The sequence below is a fragment of the Oryzias latipes genome, chromosome 15, assembly GCF_053564925.1.
Source record: "Oryzias latipes strain Hd-rR chromosome 15, Olatipes_Hd-rR_3.1".
NCBI lineage: Eukaryota > Metazoa > Chordata > Actinopteri > Beloniformes > Adrianichthyidae > Oryzias > Oryzias latipes.
In genome coordinates, this window is record NC_136251.1 from 24,136,244 (window position 1) to 24,143,597 (window position 7,354).

Here is a 7,354-nt window from a genome sequence, read left to right on the forward strand (position 1 = left end):
CTTCTTAGCTTGCTACATAAATTACACCAGAGAGTCAAAAACAAGTGCCATATTGATCTTTAAAAGTACTTTGTGGGCCTCTATTATTGCAAAACCAGAAGAAAATACATTTTTTCAAATAGGGACTAGTTCTTTGATAACTCCGTAAATATACTTTTCTGAATTATACTGTCTTATGCTCTTGTGAAACTGTTCCTAAAAACACATTTAACCATAAACAGGAAAAAAACTAGCTTAAAGTGTGCTGAGAATTTAACAGCTCAGTGTATATAACCTGCTAATAGTAGGAAAACTCACCAGTTTAAAGAAGCAAAACCACATATTTACATTTTTAGGATATTATTGATATTTTCAAACTTTTTGGCGCAAACAATACATTTGCTTGTTTGCCAAACGTGGGGTTCTTGCCAAAACTACTTTTCTGAATTAACACAAAGAATACTTTGAAAGTGCTTTCCTTCAAATGTTGCTATTCAATTTTTATATGTCAACATTTCCTTTTTTACTGTTTGCTTGAACATGAAAAAAATATGTTTCTTTCCTGTTGGAGCTACAGAAAAAAAGCCCAATTAAGTCTCATTTGTAACAGGACTCAGGCTCAGCCTTGAGGAATCTGTCTCATTTCTTTCAAAAGCTGCCTTTTTTCCCTATTCTCTGTATGACCTATGATAAGGTAACTCCCAGATTTCAGTCAGTACCACACAAAAATTATTAAAAATCTAAATAAAACCCTGAAACATGACGTCAAACATGCGTGTGATTTTCAGAGCCAGCTCCCTGCAGGGCCAACAGCTCACCGTGTGAAGAACAAACTGTCACGATTTGGTCAGATTTTCCCATCAGACTCCTTTTGTTTAGTCCACAAGAGAAGAACTAACAGGACTAAATGAGAAGTATCCACGTCAGAGATTTGTAGCAAACATAAATTCATAGGAAGATATTTTGTATCGATGTGATGGAAAAAAGGGGAGTATTGATATTTCCACATTCAGGAAATGTTTTCATATGAGCAGCAACATTCTAATAATTTCCTTTTGCTACTTTGTTTGAGCATAAGAAATAAGAACATGGAAAAGATGCTAGATATCAGAAACAAAGCAGTAAACGGGAGTATGAATGAGAAAATCATGGCTGGAATCTCTGCAGGAGCAGAAATATGTGACGGTACATGGTGGCAGCAGGCGGCATCACATGTGGGTGAAGGTTCTACTGATGCTGCATTTTCTCTGGTATTTTGGATAAATGTGTTTTTATAAAGGCAGTATTTCTAAAGGTTTTTTTTGGTTCATTTTATCTAGTAATAATTCAACAAAGTTTTGACTTTGTAGACACAGATTACCTGTGATCTGCAGTTAACATTTGCCTGTTTTTTTATTTTAAAAGCAAAAACATGTTCACAAATCAAAAACATTTGCTAAAAGATGCGATGGGTTTGAAAGGTTTGTCATGAAAGTTAAACTTTAGCAAATGTCATTGAAATTCTGAGATAGAGTTTAGATTTTCTTGTTGAGGAAATCCATTTTATTTGTGCTTTAAGCTTTCCATTTCTAAGAAACATGTAGGTTGGGTCAAGATGAAGTCATCAATTTTTCTCTTACATAAGACACACATCTCAAGGGAAATGACTCCAAGAAATGTTTGATTTTTATTCCAGAGTATTGTTCCAAAATGTGACAAACCATCTCTGGAAAGTGACGTGAAGGAGCTCTTAACGGTAGAAGTCTCCAAATGTATTTAGACCTGTTGTAAATCAACCGTAAATCAAGGTAACCTTTAGAGTGGGCTAATATAGGATTCCTATTGGAGTGGTTAATAATTCTCAGTGAGTTTTCCGTGTGAGCTCAGTTCTCTTGCTCCTATGACTGGTTGAAAGTTCAATTAAAACCACAGCAGGATTGTTTCACACAGAAACAATAGAAACACAATAGAAGAGCTTTAACCTCAAATAAACAGATTTGCCATCTGAGCAGAACATTAAAAAACCCTCTCTATTCTAGATCAGATTTCTTTTCATCTGTGGTTTCTGAAAGCTCTTTTAAGTCTTGTCTTTTGTTCTCATCGACCCTCCCTGTCCAAAGGTTCCTCATCTGATATGTTTTACATCAGGGTGTAAGAAACAAAAGAAAGACAGAAGTTGTCTGTTGTTAAAAGAGGATATACAGTCTTTTTAAAATCCAAAGTGCAGTTGCAAGAGACAAACAGGACTGCACTGTCAGCCTCTTTTTACATATAAACCCTTAAAAATAAATGCTGAGTCTGTTTATTCTGTAGTTGTGATGGAAGCACTGATGTCACCATTGTAGCGTACAGTTAACAGATTTAGCCTCACAACAATAATTCATTATTACTACAAAAGCCTGTCTCTTTTTGCTGACAAAGGAAGGAGCGTCACGCCACCCATTTGCCTCCAAAGCAAACAGATACTGTTGCTGTTTCACAACAATCAGCTCCGCTGCCTCCTCCTCCAAGACTGGTTTGACACCCGAAAGGACTGACAGGACCCACATCACTGTCAAATCTCAATCCTCACTTATCAATCAATCCCTTTATCAGCGGTCTGCATTTACACCATTTGCCGACTGTCAGTGTGTTTGTTTCATTAAAGGATTACAACTCAGTTTCCTTTTACTTTTCAGGTTTTTGTCATTGAAATTAGGCGGTTTACTCATTTAATAAAACAAGGCGTTTGGTGGTTGATTCACACACAAAGTAATAGGTGGAGGGAAACCTAAGCTGAGGTCAAAGAGCAGGACAGACACACCTTGAGACTGCTGCACAGACACGTCATTGTGAAGATTGGCTCAACATCCGCTCTGCATTCTCACCCACATAAACACACTCGTGCGCGAGCGTTGCAGTTTCTTTTGAAATCACGGTTTCACAAAAGATGAGCAGCTTAGGTTTCAGCGAAGCAATATTCCTAAGCCTGAATTTCATGAGCGAGGGTGTTTCTCTTCTGAATTAGACAAACACTACTGTTGTGTAGACATTCAGATTTCAACAAGGTCGTTCCAGACCAGCTAATCAGATAAACATGTTGACACGGAAAAAAAATAAAAAAGATTTTATGGCCTTTGAACTAACCACACACAATACACTTTACATATATTATCTTAGAACTGGACAAACATAAAATAATTAAATGTTTATTTCCGTTTAACATTCCAGATTTGTGTTTTAGTGTCAGTGAGATTTATGTACTCCCCAGAGCCATGAGTTACACACCCCACACCCTGTAATGGGTCATTTTCTCTTACACAGTGGCACCTAGTGGTTATTTTTTGCACTTTTTGTTTCCTTTACCACTAGAGGTCATAGATGTTCTGCTCATGAAAATTCACCTCAGTCAATTCCAGCTATTAAACTCAGCACAAACAATTGAATTATGGATTGTGTACCTTCCTAACACAACAATTTAAACTGGCTATGAATATTTTGGAATCTGTAGTAATATAGTGTTGTTTTTTTAACTATGGCTTCTGATGCTTTTTTATGTCTGTATGATCATATAAAATACATGGTTGAATTATATTTTTTCTGGTATTTAAATCAGAGTTTTATCAAAAGGACACCTCAATAGACAAGTCAGTTCGTCAAAATGTAATTCCTCCTCGCATTTAGACTAACTGCAGCTTCCAATCGCATAATCAGCAGCAGGGATGTCTGACAAAACAGCAGGACACCAGCCTTTGATGCCGGGAGTTTGACATCCCTTTTTTAGCTGTTTAAAATCATCCTGCTCTGCCATACAAATGTAATTCCATGAGGCAGAATCTGATGAGGCTGAAGGTTGAAATTGTGACCTTGACCCTGCCAGCCTGGTATCACTTCTTTACGTCAGCCTGCGTCCTCTGAGATGACTGTGTCATTAAACGAGCATGAGGCTAAACTCCTGCCAGTCCCACAGGCGATGCTTCGTTTCTGACTTTGACCTCTCCTTTCAGGAAAAGTAGACAAAAAAACAAACAAACAAAAAACTCCCCAGAGGGAGTCCTAAAACTGGTGGAGGTACACTTCACTCAAATTTAAAACATACTTATAAACTACAAACTAAAGGGGTGTTTTAACTATTATCACACATCTCAGAAAATAAAGATACAGTTTAGGGAAGTACTGAAGAAAAGAGCCACTTAGGTTTAGACTGCAAAAACTAAATCTTAATAAAGTAAAGGAATAATATCTTGTTTTTTTTTTCTTGCAAGAAAAATAAACTTGGTAATACTTTATAATAGGGGTTCTTTATTAATGTTAGTTAATGCATAAATAGTCATTAAATAAACTAATAAATAAAGTGTCATTACTGTTTATTATTTAATTCATTAGTTAGCAGTTAACTAATCTTTATTTGACCATACCTAATGCATTATAAAGCATTAATAAAAGTTTCCATATGCAATTGCTTAGCATTATGTGTGCATCAACAAGTTGTTATTTAATATATATGTAAAGCCTTAAAAATGTGTGACGTAATCATTTACTATTGTTGCTTGTTCTGAATTATAAGAAGCAGAAGGTAAGCAAGGTTTTACTAACTGTTTTAGGGTGATCTAACCCTTAATAAATGCTGTAAAACATTATAAACATTATTCAAGAATAGCAAAAAAGGTTTTAAATTTCAACATATACTTAGTTTAGGGGGAAAAAAATCTTAAAATAAAAATTATTCATCAAACCATTTTTCGAAGCCCTTGGCAAAGTTTTTCCTTTGCTTCTTTAAGAAAAATTGTCAAATTTCAGGATTTTTTACTTATCTAGGTGGTCTGTTTTTGCAGTGGACAATGTTTAGCTGCTATTTGGTGTTTTTGTTTTTCCTCTTTCGATATTTTGCTCCATAAAAGCAAAATCTTTTGAAGAAACAATTAAATGCATAACTCAATAACCATATGAGTGTGGCTTTACATTCGTTGGCCTTTCTCTGAATTTCAAGTTTTCAAAAAGTTGTTGCTGATCAGAATTTTAAAATTGATTGTTGTTTAAGATACGTTTTTAAAATTCAAAGAAAATCTCTTATAGGAAAAAAACTGTATATAAAAATAATCCCGAGCGTATATGTTTTTGTGTCTGGGACAGAGAAGTTTAATTGAGTTAGTGAATCCAGCTCCAATCCTGGATTAATATTCCCTGGACTTTCTGTGCGGCAACACAGGGATTTGACCCAGTTAAGCACATGCACAATCACACACTCACGCAACAAAAGCAGCAGACAAACAAAGGGTCACCACGCTGCAAATTGGAATGGAAAACAGTTTGAGGATTACCATGTTTACCGATGAATCAGCAGAACAGCAGCAGGTGTTTAACCTGCAGGGAAAGACTTCAGACCGAGGCTGCGTGATGCAGGGAGATCTGCATTGCAGCAACTGAGTCTAACACCATCACACAACTTCTCCACAGGTTTTAATACCTAAATGAATCACCAGTGGTACCATTTGAAAGCCAAGAAATAGAAACTCAGTTTTCTTTAACTGATAATCCATCTCCAGCTCCTTCAATTACCCGGTAAATTCTCTCACAAGCAAATCAGTTTTACTTTGTAAAAAACGCAAACTAAGATGTCTAAACATGACTTTATGCTACAGTGTTTGCTCCTGTAGTGAGAATCACTCTGTTTTTGGACAGGAGTGGAGCTCTGAGCTTTGTGAACAAGTGAAACACTGAATTTTACTCCTTTTAACCAGAATTATTTTCCTTTCTTCTTCCTTGTTATGGGCACACTTTGTATTTCTGAAAAGTATAAATATGAAAAGTTTTGCTAATTATTCAGCCGATCAAACAAGATCTAAAATGTGTGAAGTGAATTTAGTGGAGAACACTGAAGGAATGGTAGTACAGGTTAATCGAACTCTTTTTGACAATTATTACATTTAATGAATTCAATGTTTCATGTGTGAGATAAGTGCAAAAATGTTTATTTATGTGTCAGAAGTCAGAACTCTGTTTCCCCCTTTGGTCATTGGCGGGAATCATCTTCAGAGTTCTAAATGCACTTCATCTCCCAGCAACCCCAGCGCACAGTTTCTGGATGCCACACACCTGACTTTCATTTGCAAATCACTCACAGTCTACTTAAGCACTGCACTGAGCATTCACGCAGTGCGAGGTATTGTTTGTGCCACTCTGCCTACATTACAGAGCGTTATGTCCAGATTCGATTTTATGATTTCCTGGCCCTTTTTGTCTTTGACTCTGTTTGCCTGCAGCCAGCTCTTGCCTGGATCCTGACCATTCTTGTTTCTCTGATGCTCCCATGCTCGTTATCAACCCCTGCCTGCCTGACCCTGATTTTTCTTTGTGGACTTTTAGCTGAGCTAATAAACCTGCTGCAACTTGAACCGGTCATCTACCTGTTTTATGACATGATTAGGAACAATCACAAGCCAAAAAAACAGCATGACCGTCTTTAATTTTATTTCCAAATCTATTTTTGAAATCTTAAATTCAATATGTTAATGGGTTTTCTTTTATTTTCTTTAACTTTTTTCCCATTTTGTTTTACTGCGGAAATGGTTTGAATTAAAGAAATCAATTGAACAGCCAATCAAAATCTAGGAGATAAAAAATGAGAAATTTAGGAAAATTGATTAGTTGAGCGGCTCCAGTTTCATTCATTCATCTTAACTGTTTTGTCCCTTTTAGAGTCACTGGGCTGCCGAAGCCTATTCCAGCCACTTGTGGGAGAAGGCAGCAGTGGACGCCCTGGACAGATTGCCCCAAATCACACACCGCTGCACACTCACAGTCACACCTATGGACAATTTAGAGTAACCAGCATGTTTTTGGACGGTGGGAGGAAGCCAGAGTCCCAGGAGAAAACCCATGCAGGGAGAACATGCAAACTCCACACAGAAAGGTCCCCCCATTGGTGTTCTGTTCCAGGTCTCCCAGCCATGACTTGAACCAGGGGACTTCTTGCTGTGAGGCAAGAGCGCTAACCACTGCGCCACCGTGCAGCACCAGCTCCAGTTTCCTCTCCAAAATTTGGTGGGAACGAATCAGAAAATGTAAGAATTCTGTGCTGTAGTTTGGTTCTTTCAGTTGTGTTTTGGGGTTTTTGTCATATTTTGCTTTCATTGTTAGTGTCACCAGTTTCAGGTTGGTCATCCACAGCTGTCCTCGTTTAGTTAACTACCCTCAGTGTATATAAGTGTCTGGTTTTTCAGTTCTTCTGTCAGGTCATCTGCTCTGTTTTGCCACCTTTTTGGTTCGCCATTGTTTTAGTCAGAAGTGAGGTTATTTTAGAAATGTTTTTGTTTCTGCCACCATGCCTCGCCTCCTAAATTTTGGGTACTAAACTACCAGTTCCTGTCAGTAATTCCAAAAATGCATACATTTTTCATATTTTTTACACAATGTC